This window comes from Hylobates moloch, unplaced genomic scaffold (assembly GCF_009828535.3).
Source record: "Hylobates moloch isolate HMO894 unplaced genomic scaffold, HMol_V3 SCAFFOLD_12, whole genome shotgun sequence".
NCBI lineage: Eukaryota > Metazoa > Chordata > Mammalia > Primates > Hylobatidae > Hylobates > Hylobates moloch.
In genome coordinates, this window is record NW_026652287.1 from 94,617,762 (window position 1) to 94,632,206 (window position 14,445).

Sequence of the window (14,445 nt, forward strand, 5' to 3'; positions counted from 1 at the left end):
TGCCAGCAGGGTTGGTTTCTCTGAGGCCTCTCTCTTTGGTTTGCAGACGGCTGCCTTCTTGCTGTGTCCTCACATGGTCATCCCATGGTCTCTCAGTGTGTCCAGGTTTCCACTTCTTCGTTTTTGTTTTTGTTTTGTTTTTTTTTTTTTGAGAAGGAGTCTCACTCTGTGACCCAGGCTGGAGTGCAGTGGCACAACCTTGGCTCACTGCAACCTCCGCCTCCCGGGTTCAAGCGATTCTCGTGCCTCGGCCTCCTGAGTAGCTCGGATTACAGGCTCATGCCACCACGCCCGGCTAATTTTTGTATTTTTAGTAGAGATGGGGTTTCACCATGTTGCCCAGGCTGGTCTGGAACTCCTGACCTCAGGCGATCCGCCCAAGTGGATTACAGAGACGTGAGCCACCATGCCTGGCCGGTTTCCTCCTCTTATAGGGACATCAGATAGATCAGAACCCAGCCTAATGGCGTCGCTCTAACTTCATTACCTCTTTAAGGGTCCTATCTCCAAATGCAGTCACATTCTGAAGTACTAGGGTCTAGGGCTTCAACATACCAATGTTACAGGGACACAGTTCGGTCCCTGACACCACTCATGCGATGATGAACTTGGCAAATGTATGGAAGCAGCTGTGCCCGGAGATAAGGGGGAATAGCAGCTGGGGAATGAGAGAGTAGAGATCTTGAAACCTACAAAGAAACTCCACATTCCTGGGAAAATAAAGCCCTGATTTCCTTTGTTGAAATCTGCTCATTTTGATTAGGTACTTTCTTAAACCCCTACTTTAATTTTACATAGAGATAGAGTTACATAAAAATTTTCATCCAAAGAGATAACTAAAGAGGTAATGACCCATAGAATGTCTTTAACAGCTCTTCCTAGTATGCAATCTTCTTTTCTTAAGAACAGCTACAATTCTCAATATGCCATTTCTCTGCATAAAGTATATGTGCACAGCCTGTGATATATGAATAGAAAGGGAGAGTGTGGGGAGAGGAACAGAGGAGATGAGGGAACAAAGGAAGGCAGTGAATGGAGATTTTTAAAGAAAGAAGTTCAGTGTGAAAAATACAAACTCCTGAGAGGTAGGAATGTACTGCAAAGATGCTTCTCTGAATGAGAAGCCAGGGCAGGCCCAACAAAGTGAATTTCTGGTACGTAAAGAGGTACCAGGAAGGAAAAAGAAGTATAAAGTTTTTAATAAGACCAAGTGATTCAGTTTTGAAATGAGATATAATCTAATTTAAAGGACTTGGGAGACAAGTGAGAACGTGGAGTTATCAGTGGAGACGGTACCATAGCAGCTGGGGGAAGAAAGTTCTGCCTTTGTCTGCGGGTTTTGCAGGTCAAATAAACAGTATCCCCAAAGATTCAAACCTGAGGCTTGCAAAGGACTCTCCAGTTCCAGATTCTGGTGTTAAAAGTCTGTATCATGCCTAAATAAATATATTTAAAGAGCTGTGGCCAAAGATGTGGTTTTATAATTACATATTGATTTATATTGGATTTCTTGGTTGGCTGCAGAGTTTGGAATCTTTCCAGCATTACTTTCTTGCCAATTTCTAGGTAGCTTATAGCAATTTCAAGTACCTCCAATTATACATTTTCAACAGATGGGATTATTAAATGCTTAGTGCAAACAATGATCCATAGATGTGTTACCACCCACCAGTAGACAAAGCCGAGCTTTTCTCTGCTCCACTCTCATTCCAATAAATATTTACATCCTTCCATTTACTCATTTCAAGACTGTAGGATATGGAATTTCATTGCTCTCTTAAGGGGAGTGCAAGAAATTGTTAATGGTTTCTGGATTTTCCAATTAACTTGCTCTCAGAAGAATTTATCTTTAGGATAAATAACAGAATGGTTCATGGTCTGTAGATATTTTCAGTTACATATCCAAGTACGGTACCAATTTTTAAGTAGGACTTTTTTTTTTTTAAGCATTTATACTTTCAAAGCCTAGACTGTAGAACTTTTCAGAACAAGGTGTGTGGTCCAGCCTTCTTTTTCAGATGAGGAAACTTGAGGCACAGATATGTAAAATGACTTGCTACTTGGTAGCAGAGCTGAAGGAACAGGCAGGAGAAGAGGGAGAAGAGACTCTGCAGTTAGTGTGGGCACCTGCTGGGTGGCCAGGTCCTCATCTTTGTGGCTTCACAAACACACACCTTGCAGCAAGCATCCTTGTCACAAACTCAGGATAGCAAGGCTGAGACGGAGACAGGTTAGGACACTGGCCCACTGTCATTCACAGTAAGTGATTTAAACCCAAGTCTGTCTGATACCCCAGACCAACCCCTTTCCATTTCCCTACACTGTTCCCTAAACAGAACCAAGTTATATTATTGAGTTTAAAACTGATATTTATAATGGCATTACATAAAGTTAGATTCAATAGCTTCTCCAAACCCTAGGTTTATTTCCTACTATTCAATCTCTGAATTGTTATTGGTTTCTGTTTTAGCAGCATAACTGACATTTACTTAAGAAAATATGAATTAATACATATTTAGGTGTAAATCAAGTGAAAGCCTAGCTGTTTGACCTTAATTAATCATTAGTGGAAAAAATTCCCTCATCCTTTGAGCCTTTCTATTTTGAATGTAATTATTTAAATGAAAATGTAGTGCAGTCCTCTTTAACATGTCTTACCCGAATAGGAAATTCACGGAGTGTATCTCATATGTCCATCCCCAGCGTTCATGGTGAGAGACATGCAAAGGTACAAGAATCAGTCAGCTAGAGGCCGGGCGCGGTGGCTCACGCTTGTAATCCCAGCACTTTGGGAGGCCGAGGCGGGCGGATCACGAGGTCAGGAGATCAAGACCACGGTGAAACCCCGTCTCTACTAAAAATACAAAAAATTAGCCAGGCGCGGTGGTGGGCGCCTGTAGTCCCAGCTACTCGGAGAGGCTGAGGCAGGAGAATGGCGTGAACCCGGGAGGCGGAGCTTGCAGTGAGCCGAGATTGCGCCACTGCACTCCAGCCTGGGTGAAAGAGCGAGACTCCGTCTCAAAAAAAAAAAAAAAAAAAAAAAAAAAGAATCAGTCAGCTAGTAAGTGATTCAAACTCAAGACCACCTGACACCCGAAACCAAGCCTTTTTATTATCTAACGTTTCCCAGGTAAAGGAAGAAATACATATGAGGATGTATAGAATGCACCTTTAAAACATTATCAAGCATATTCAGATGTAAAAGCTTCTTGGAACCTTGTGCACTGGTATTCAATTTCTGTGAAGCTATTCATTAGAAATAGTTTTACTTAGCAGAGAGAAAAAATTATAGTTATTTGATACAGTTAGGTAATTAATTACTCACCCACAGCTAAACTCACTGCCAAACACAGGTGGACCACAGGGCTATGAGGCCTAATGCTTCACACCTATTGACCCAAAATGCAGTGGACACAAAGGGCATCCTTAACCCCCATATGGTAATTCTGAACTGCACGAGCAATTAGGTAAGAGTGTGACTTATTACCACTGACATAAAAACAGCTCAAAGGCCATGTACTATTTACTATTCATAGGAGTCCCATGGCATACATTGGTTTTCAAAAGACAGCAGGTGACATTCATCAGCAGACTTTTTGTGTCCCTCTGCTCACACTTAAAGCACAATTTTAGAGCCTCAGGTTAAGGCTGTTTGTCCTTAACAATACTCAATTTTCTTCTGAATCACTGAGAAAATCTAAGTCTACCGTGGGGTCATCCTTAGTAGACTGGAAATGGGGAAAAGAATGAGCTTCTTTTGTTTTTATATCCTCATGTTCGTAATTAGGCAATATTTTTAAAAGAGAAAAACAAAAACGTTCCAAGCACAATAACCTTGGTGCCGTTCTGTAATCCAGAGTGGCATACTGGCAAACTGGGTTATTATTCTTTTTTAATTTCAGATAACCTTCTCTCAATTGCCAAGGGTATATTCAGCAAATCAAATCAACTTCCCTCAGCATTATAAATCCCATTTGTATCCTAGTAGAAACGCACATTTCCTGAGAAAGGGAGCTGTGTCTTAAAAAAGGAAGTTGAAGTCTTTAAGCTTGAGATAAGGCATTTCAAAAGGGAAGAAACTTTTGGCAGGGCTCGAGTGCATCCTACACTAATGGAAATTGGAAACCCGTCCTTCATTTCATGGACATTACTATACAAAACGTAAAACATATTGGTACCACAGCAACCAACTCTGCATAATGTACTTGCAGCTTCAAATGGCAACCCTGGGGGGGTTAAAAGTTGATTTTTTTTTTTTTTTTGCTATCATGAAATGTTGGAATTTCTTAATTCCACAGATATTAGCAAGTGTGTATTTCATGCCAGGAGATTTTCTTGGCTCCAAGGATATAGCAGTGAACACAAGTAGGTTGCTGGCTTCATGGAGTTATATTTGGAGGTGGGAAATTTTAAAAATTACTGTATAATATAGCAGATTATAATATATAGGGATGGTATAATATAAATTATGGTATATTAGTATATATATTTATAATTATTATATGTGTCACATATAGAAACATAGTATATAATACTATATTATACAATATAACAATATGTCAGGTAGATATAGATCACATCAGATGCTAGTAAGTTTTAGAAAGCAGAGAAAAGGGGATAGATGAGTGTTGCATTTTTGAATAATATGTTTTGGGGAGTTCTCATGGATAGGCTGGGATATCTAACTAGAGAACTGAAGGAAGTGAGGGGGTGATACACGTAGAATATCTAGAAGAAGACCATTCTAGGCAAAAGGACCAGCAAGTGCAAAAGCTCCAGGGAAGGGGAGCACTTGATCCGTTTGAGGAACAACAGCAAGAAAACCAGCATGGGTGGAGCAGAGCGAGCCCAGCAGGAGAGCGGGGAGGGTGGAGATGAGGTCACAGAAGCAGCCTGCAGTTAGGAGAACAGCAGGGCAGATCCTGTGGCATTTTCTGGCAGAGTAAGGACTTTTTATGGGGTGCCAGGGTGGAAGCTGGGAGGCTGATCAAGAGGCTATTGAAACAGTCCAACGTTTCTCTGCATCTGTCCCAGACCCTTCCCTTCCCATCTTGCTTTCTCTCCCAGACCACTGCTGGCTTTGTTTTGTTTTGTTTTGTTTTTGTTTAGATTGAGTCCCACTCTGTTGCCCAGGCTGGAGTGCCGTGGAGCAATCTCGCCTCACTGCAACCTCTGACTCCCAGTTTCAAGCGACTGATTCTCCTGCCTCAGCCTCCCAAGTAGCTGGGACTACAGGCACGTGCCACCACACCTGTCTAATTTTTTTGTGTGTTTTTGAGATGGAGTTTCGCTCTTGTAGCCCAGGCTGGAATGCAATGGCACAATCTCGGCTCACTGCAACCTCCGCCTCCCAGGTTCAAGCGATTCTCCTGCCTCAGCCTCCCGAGTAGCTGCGAATACAGGCTTGCGCCACCATGCCCAGCTAATTTTTGTATTTTTAGTAGAGACAGGGTTTCACCATGTTGGCCAGGCTAGCCTCGAACTCCTGACCTCAGGCGATCCACCCGCCTCAGCCTCCCAAAGTGTAATTTTTATATTTTTAACAGAGACAAGGTTTCACTATGTTGGCCAGACTGGTCTTGAACTCCTGACCTCGGATGATCCACCCACCTCAGCCTCCCAAAGTGCTGGGATTACAGGCGTGAGCCACCATGCCCGGCCATGGAGCCTCTTGCTCCTATGTCTCTTCTGACCTCCAGCCTTACTCACCCATCCATCCAGTTCATCTACACATGGATGGCTCAGTATGTTCAAATGTGCCCGCCTTCCCCCATGCCCCTCTGGCTCCTCTAGGATCTCACCTTCCAGCAAATGGCACCACCACTCAGTTGCTCAAGACTTCTCTTGGGAGTGTCCCTCCTTTAACACCTCACATCCAGGGACTCACATCCAGAGTCCTGTTGCCGCAGATGCAGACGCATTTCATTTCCTTTCATGATAACACAGAGGAGTAGAAGGGGCCAAAGGCATAGGAGGAAAACAAGAAAATACAGTGTCACCGGAACCAGGGGAAGTGTGCTGATAAAAGCAGTGGTTAGCATGTACTTCTCACTGTAGCAGACGCTATGCTCACCACTTCCCACAAACTATGTCACTTAGACCTCGCTACAATCTGAGGAGGAAGGTGCTATGCCCATTTTGCAAATAATTTAGAGAAGTAACTTTCCCAAGGTCACAGTGTGTACTAAATCCCCTAAGAGAGGAAATAAATTGAGTCTGAAAAACTCAAGTCCACTGAACTGAGTCACGTGGAGACCACTGGTGACCTTAACAAAAACGTGGCCAGTGTCCAGCCGGAAGAAGAGTGAGAAACAAGAGGGAGATGAGAAAATGAGGACAGGAAGTTAGCCAACTCTCTCCAGGGTTGGCCTGCGAAGCAGACAAGGAGGAAGATAAGGCCATAGTTGAAGGGAGGGCAGAGGGGCTGGGCACGGTGGCTCACGTCTGTAATCCCAGCACTTTGGGAGGCTGAGGTGGGTGGATAACTTGAGGCCAGGAGTTCCAGACCAGCCTGGCCCACATGGTGAAAGCTTGTCTCAAAAATAAAAAATAAAGAGAGTGCTGGGGGAGTGTCTAGGGAAGGTTTTATTTTAGGTTACAACAAAGTAATTTAAATTTCTAAAACCCAACCCCTTTGCAGAGTGTGGGTTAGCATGTCTATGTGAGCAATCAGCACAGAGAAGGTATTTGTTTTCTCTGCTTCCTGCTCCAAAGAAATTCAGATTTTGCTTATGAGTTTGGTTTAAAAAATCATTGGCTATGCATAAAATTTGCGTCCCACATCCTAGAAGATGGGAAAATCTATAGAAGAGAAGGTGTATAACTGGGTCAACAAAATAAACAAAAAGAGAATCTACTCTGGTTTCCTTGGGAAGCTGAAAAATCAGTGCTTTAGAAAAACCAGTCAAGCCAGACTATTCTGTCACAATGTGGTGGAGAAATCCCAACACCGAACCCAAAAGCAGGTGACCTAGTGGGCTGCTCCTTCCAGCCAGCCACTGTCTAGCTTTGTCATCTTGTATAAGTCACTCAACTCAGGGTCAGCATCCTCTGTGGATCAAGGGGCTAATATTTATTATACCATACTTGGTTCTGGGCAGAATCAAACAATTGAATCAGCCAGAAGATTGAGAGGATGCATGATTTCAAACTATTGAAATCAGCCAGTAAAAACGCTTTATACAAATGCAAGGTATTCCCAATATCTATTGTAATTGAAGGTAAGCATTAAAAGATACTTATGGGCTAGGTACAATGGCTCACACCTGTAATCCCAGCACTTTGGGAGGCCGAGGCAGATCGCCTGAGCCCAGGAGTTCGATACCAGCCTGGGCAACATGGTGAAACCCCATCTCTACAAAATATACAAAAACTAGCCAGGCATGGTGGTGTTCGCCTGTAGTCCCAGCTGCTCAGGAGGCTGAGGTGGGAGGATCACCTGAGCCTGGGAGGTTGAGGCTGCAGTGAGCCGTGATGGCACCACTGCACTCCAGCCTGGGCAACAGGGTAGACCCTGTCTCAAAAAAAGAAAGAAGATACAGTCTGGAAGCAAGCTGTTTGGATACATGTACATTCACCAACTGATTCAAGATTTTAAAAAAATTCAGTGATAGCTTAACAATGCCAAATATATAACAACAAACACCTGCATATTTACTTTTCATTACAGCTGATGCTGTTGAAGCTGATTTCCAGTGGATCAGGTTAAGCCAGGCCTAAACTTGTGGCCATGACTGGTCTGTGAAAATGCTCAAGGTGTGACATACTTTCAGTTTGCTCTGGATCTCACAGTGCACCAATTCCGTACACAGGTCCTACCCCAGAGGTGTTTCTGGCCTGTGATTTAATAAGCAAAGAAAAACCAGTACAGCCAGTCTAATTATTAGAGCAGCCAAGCTTTCAGATTCTTGTAAATACTTCCAACATCAGGCCTCCCTCAGGCAGGGCAAGATTACACATGACTCCAGCCCGGTACCAATTCCCTAACTGTCCATTTCCTGTGGAGACATGGATATGGCCTTCTCTAATTAGAGGGACAAAGACAGAAGAGAACCATTATGAGGACTTTACTTTTTATCCCCTTTTAGTTTTAAAACATTCAAGTCCTGCCCTTCACTGATCACTATTACAAATATTAAAATGGGGGTAGGGATGGTGGACTAAATGCCACAGAGACCAAATGCATCAAGCGTTTCACTTATGGAACATTCTGGGCTCTGAGAACTTCGGAGTAGGAGTGAATCAATCGTACATCCAAGCAGATAACAGCTCAAATCACCAACTCGGCACAATTCTTCTGGGCACCCTTTTCTCTATCTGTAAAAAGAGACTGGCTTTCCTTCCTCCTCCTGCCCTCCCTCCTGCCCCCACCCCACCCCCGCCCCGCCCCCGCCCCGCCCTAGGCCTGGAGTCTAGGGCTGCCCAGTGACAGGAACACCCAAATCAGCACTGTCTTCTGGGCTGCGTTGGCTTCTGTGGTTGTAGCTAGGAATGGCCAGCAGGGCGGGGGTTGGGTGGGGTGGGATGGGGGCCGTGGGGGTGGCTGCACAAGGAACCATACACCTTTGGTAATACACTTATGGTTTACAAAAAGTTGAAAGTCCACATAACCAGGAATGCATAATTCATGCAGCTTCCTAAAACTGCCAGGGAATTATTCTTGCCTCCAAGTCAGCCCTGGCTAGGATCACAAGTACTACAAATGCAAAAAGAAAAACAAAGACAGTGCAATTCTTATTTAGCGGGTATTCAGCTCTCAAACCTGAGGCATGGACTAGGAGATTAACATGATGCTCACCATCCTCTGAGACCTTCCACAAACGCCCTCTGACCAGTCTTTCCCACCTTCCCTCCTGCACTCCTGCACCCTCTGCCCCGCAGCCATTCTGCCTCACTCACCGCGCCCTGCACGTGCCTTGCCTCTCCCTTTGTGCTTTTGCAGGTTATGGTTCCGCTGCTGCATAGAATAATCCCTCCTCTCTCACAGAAATTCCTCCCATCTGGGCCCAGATCAAATGCTCCTCCTCAAAGAAGACTTCTCTGATTGCTAGGAGCAGTATCTCCTTCTTCTTGCCACAAATAATATTTTGTTGACAGCAATAATAAGAGCCAATAATAAGAGCTACTTATTGAACACATACTATGGGATGGGAATCCTATGAAGCACTTGATACATTTTATTCCATTTAATCCTACTACTATTCCTTGTTATAGCTGAGAAAGCCATGATTGAGAAAGGTTAAGTACTATCTCTAAAAGGGCAGTGGCGACACTGGACTTGGTCAGGCAGTTGGACACCAGAGCTCCCACACTCTACCACACGTCGCCTTATATTGTAATGATTTGTGCAAGGGTCCCATCTGCTCTGCAAATTTCTGAGGTCATATATCTTCGGATATCCCATTATATGAACTCATGGCTTGGCCTAAAGTGGTCACTGGAATTGGAGCAAAAGTGCACTTAGAGACAGGTTGCTCTGGCTGATTCTTCCAGGCATGCTAACTATTCTATCTTTAACCCAGCTCTGACCTTTAGGATGGGTCAAGAGCAGCAACTAAAATGGACTCACAAAGTCAAGGATCCAAGACCCAGGAAGCAGGAGAAATCTGACCCTCGGAATGCTCTGGAAGCACTGAGGGGCCCCACAGGATATGGGCACCATTGTGTCCTAATTTGGATAACAGGTACCTGAGACATACAAGCCTGCCTCTGTGCATATCAGCTAGATCTCTTAGAACAGTGAGTCCCGGAGCCAGGGGCAGGGTAGCTTTCTTTTCCAGTATATAATAAATGCACACTTGTTGCAGTCAATGTTTCTTCAGACTCTGTTTTCAATCTCCCAGAGAATAATAAATTCTTGTTGAGAGGATAAGACAGCATGGCTCAAAGGTTAAAAGCAAATGGGCTCTAACGTTAAACAGACTCAGTCTGAATGAGTCCAACTTTGCCCCAGTATTTGTGATCTAGGACACGATACTTAACGTCTGTACTTCAGTGTCCTCGTCTGATAATAGAGATAATATCACCACCTATTCATTCATAAGGTGACTAGGAGGACAGAGTGAGATAATGCATGTAAAGCGCTTACTATAGTCCACTCAAAAACGGTTAGCTCTTATTATTTAACAATTGCTCTTTTCACTAATGCTAATTATTGTTGTTGGTTAGTCAGTTTATAGCTAATAAGAGTACATTTTCCATCTGAAAAATTCTTTACTAAAATTCACTGGTTAGTGCTACTCTTTTCTGCTCTACAGAAAATATAGCAGTGAATATAGAGATCAACAATTCTGAACATAAAGAATGAGAAGATATGCCAGGCACGGTGGCTTATGCCTATAATCCCAGCACTTTGGGAGGCTGAGGTGGGCAGATTGCCTGAGGTCAGCTGTTCAAAACCAGCCTGACCAACATGGTGAAACCCTAAGTCTCTACTAAACCCTTAGTCTCTACTAAAAATACAAAAATTAGCTGCGCATGGTGGCAGGAGCCTATAATCCCAGCTACTTGGGAGGCTGAGACAGGAGAATCACTTGATTCCAGGAGGCGGAGGTTGCAGTGAGCCGAGATTGTGCCTGTACTCCAGCCTGGGCAACAAGAGCGAAACTCCATCTCCAAAAAAAAAAAAAGAAAAGAAAGAATGAGAAGATATATAGTGATATGGTTTGGCTGTGTCCCCACCCAAATCTCATCTTAAATTCCTACGTGTTGTGGGAGGGACCTGTGGGAGGTAATTGAATCATGGGGGCAGGTCTTTCCTATGCTGTGCTTGTGACAGTAAATCTCACGAGATTTGATGATTATTACAAGGGGCAGTTTTCCTGCACAAGCTCTTTTTTCCTGCTGCCATCCACGTAAGATGTGACTTGCTCCTCCCTGCCTTCCGCCATGATTGTGAGGCTTCCCCAGCCATGTGGAACTGTAGGTCCAATTAAACCTCTTTGTTTTGTAAATTGCCCAGTCTCGGGTATGTCTTTATCAGCAGCATGAAAACAGACTAATACATATAGCCTGGGCAACATGGTGAGACTCTGTCTCTACAAAATATAAATAGCCGGGTGTGGTGGTACATGCCTGTGGTCCCAGCTACTTGAGAGGCTGAAGTGGGAGGATCACTTGAACCCCGGATGTCAAGACTGCAGTGAGCCACGTCTGCACCACTGCACTCCAACCTGGGTGACAGAGTGAGACCTTGTCTCAAAAAAAAAAAAAAAAAGATATAAACATTAGAGGTACCACCTAACAATTAAAGCTGTTCAAAATACAGTGGCCTCTGAGAAAAATGAGCTGCCCCCTTTCCCTACCCAGTAGAAAATGCCTCCTATGGCCATTACCTTTGGTTCAACTTAAGACCCTGATATGGTGTGGATTTGTGTCCCTGCCCAAATCTCATGTCATCCCCGGTGTTGGAAGAGGGGCCTGGTGGGAGGTGATAGGATCATGGGGGCAGTTTATTGCGAATGGTTTAGCACCATGCCCCTGGTGCTGTTCTCGTGAGAGAGTGAGTTATTTACTAGAGCTGTTTGTTTAAAAGTGGAGCACCGCCCCCTCTCTCAATCCTGCTCCTACCATGTACAATGCCTGCTCCTGCTTTGCCTTTTGCCAGGCATGAAAGCTCCCTGAGACCTCCCCAAAAGCAGATGTCTCTATGCTTCCTGTACAGCCTGCACAACTGTGAGCCAACTAAACCTCTTTTCTTGATAAATTACCCAGTTTCAGGTATTTCTTTATAGCAGTGCAAGAATGAACTAATACAGAACCCAATGGTCTTACTTCTTCTAATATCCTATTTTGCCCCAGCCACTTACGGTGATGATTCTCAAACTTTGGTGGACAAAAGAGTCGCTTAGCGTGTTTAACAAATACAGATTCTTGTGTCTATTTGGGATTATGATTTAATTTTATTTACTTTTTAGAGACAGGGTCTTACTCTGCTGCCCAGACTGGTGTGCCATGGCCTGATCATAGCTGACTGCAACCTTGAACTCCTGGGCTCAAGCAACCCTCCAGCCTTCCCTCTTGAGTAGCTGGGACCACCGGCGTAAGCCCGACTGGGATTATGATTTAATAAAGAACATCCCAGGTGATTTCTATACCAGTGGTCCTGTGAACCAATTCTCAAAAACAGGGTCAGTAACTGACAGCTTAGAAATATTTTTCTGTGTAGGCCGGGCACTGTGGCTCACACCTGTAATCCCAGCACTTTGGGAGGTCAAGGCAGGAAGAACGCTTGAGGCCAGGAGTTCAAGACCAGCCTGGCCAACATGGTGAAATCTCGTCTCTACTAACAACACAAAAATTAGCTGGTCGTGGTAGCATGTGCCTGCAGTCCTAGCTACTCAGGAGGCTAAGGCTTAAGAATCATTTGAACCTGGGAGGCAGAGGTCACAGTGAGCCGAGGTAGTGCCACTGCACTCCAGCCTGGGTGACAGAGTGAGACTCCATCTCACGAAAGAAAGAAAAGAAAGAAAGAAAGAGAAAAAAGAAAGAGAAAGAAAAAAGAAAGAGAGAAAGAAAGAAAAATGTATCTGTGTAAATTTATTTCCTGTACCAGAAAAAGATGGAAAAACTTTTAATTCTCCAAATCTGGGTCTGCATTTTTTGAAAGTAATGTTCCCTGAAGCCTAATTCTTGGGTTCTATAATAATGAGTTTGTCTATTAGTTATCACTTATTCTGGTAATTTCTAAAGTCTCGTTTTACATTTTTTTTTTTTTTTTTTTTGAGGTGAAGTCTCGCTCTGTCACCCAGGCTGGAGTGCAGTGGTGTGATCTCAGCTCACTGCAAGCTCCGCCTCCTGGGTTCACACCATTCTCCTGCCTCAGTCTTCCGAGTGGCTGGGACTACAGGCGCCCGCCACCACCCCCGGCTAATTTTTTGTATTTTTAGTAGAAACGGGGTTTCACCGTGTTAGCCAGGATGATCTTGATCTCCTGACCTTGTGGTCTGCCCGCCTCGGCCTCCCAAAGTGCTGGGATTACAGGCCTGAGCCACCGCAACCGGCTAGTCTCATTTTACTTCTTATCGCTGATGAAGCACCAGTTACTTTATTGTTTCTTCCCAAGGCTGTGTACTGGTAATAATTTTCTTTAAGAGAGGCCAGGATCTTGACATGGTCCTGATTCTGGGGCCAGGAAGCCTGAGTCTTGCTTTATTACGAACTCTGAGGCTTCTTTTCAAACGGCTACAGTCAGGCTGACATTAGCAATGATGAATATGATGCAGAAACAGCTGCAGTCTCTGAAGCAGAAGGTGCTCACAAACCTGCTTGCTAAAATTCACTAACATCTGATATGATAAACATCCATCCCTCAAGGGTCTAGAATACAGGATGTCAGGAGAGAATGAGGTTGTAAATATAGAATCTGCTCCAGCACTGGCCAGTCTGAACATTTCTTTCCCTTGTCTCCAGCATAGCATTAAAGACCAATAAAACCACAGACTCTAAAGGCAGAGACTTCCTGAGTTTCAAATCCCCAGCTCCAATACTTACTACTGTGTGAACCTGGGCAAGTGACTTAACTTCTGTGTGCCTCAGGTTTGAAGTTTTTCATCTATAAAGTGCTGTAGGGGGAAAAATATATTTTCTTCTATCCATCTTAGGTGCATTGGCTAGTGCTCCTGTGATAAAAGCCAAATTAATAAGAGAGAAGCACACAAATTTATTTAATATGTTTTACATGACACAGCAGCCTTCATAAAGAAAGGAAACCATAGAGAAGCAATTAAACCTGATTGTTTTTCATAGTAGGTTGATGAAGAGGATGGTGGTGGAGAAATACGATAGGGCAAAGGGTGTAAGGTGAGTGCAGTGACCTGGAGGAACTTAGCAAGGCCTGTTTGTATTCTTCTCTGTGTCCCATCATCTTCAGAGATAAGGATGCTCCTTCCCTTTGAATATAGGGAAAGCAACTCTCACATGAGTGTTTCATGACCCTCTTCAAGGGAAGCTCAGAAAATCTGTCCTGGATTTTATGATGTGCTTCAGGAGAAGGGTAGAGGAAAGGTCAGAGAGACCTTCCTGTGTCTGCATTTTCTCATATTCCTTCGGATTAAAATATGCAGTATGCCAAAGTGCCGTCTATTGGGGTGGTGTGTTCTGAACCCCAATGGGATGTTATAAGAATAGAACTGGCACATAGTGCTATGTGAGCGTTTATTAGTATAGGATGGTCACATGGCCCAAGCTATCCATGACACTTCATTCCAGTACTTTTGCTGAATGAGATGCTTCTGCTAGAGTTGATAAATTGGTAAATATTTAAGCTGAGAACTGCCAGGGGCCACCTGTGGAGAAAGCCTTCCTGAGAGTGAAGCTACTGCAGAGGAACGAGGGCTGAGAGGTGGAGACAGTGTGGGATTTAATGCTAATGCTTAAGACCTGGGTCCAGTCATGCCTGGATATCTAGTGAGAACTTTCTTTTCTCACTTGAGTTGGATTGGGTTG

General features: G+C 44.0%; 1 protein-coding gene across 6 annotated transcripts in view; it reads right to left on the reverse strand.

The window, feature by feature from the left end:
• The window catches only part of TMCC3 (transmembrane and coiled-coil domain family 3), a 298,732-nt gene that overhangs the window by 104,667 nt on the left and 179,620 nt on the right, over positions 1-14,445 (reverse strand). Inside the window, exons 1-2 of one of the 6 annotated variants that reach the window (XM_032170923.2) lie at positions 7,646-7,840; positions 5,802-5,929 (exon numbers count right to left, since the gene is read on the reverse strand). The exons of the other annotated variants lie outside the window; for them this stretch is intronic. The gene's annotated coding sequence lies outside the window, so the exon portion shown is untranslated. Of the gene's footprint in view, positions 1-5,801; positions 5,930-7,645; positions 7,841-14,445 lie in introns of those variants that run through there. 6 annotated transcript variants of the gene reach the window in all.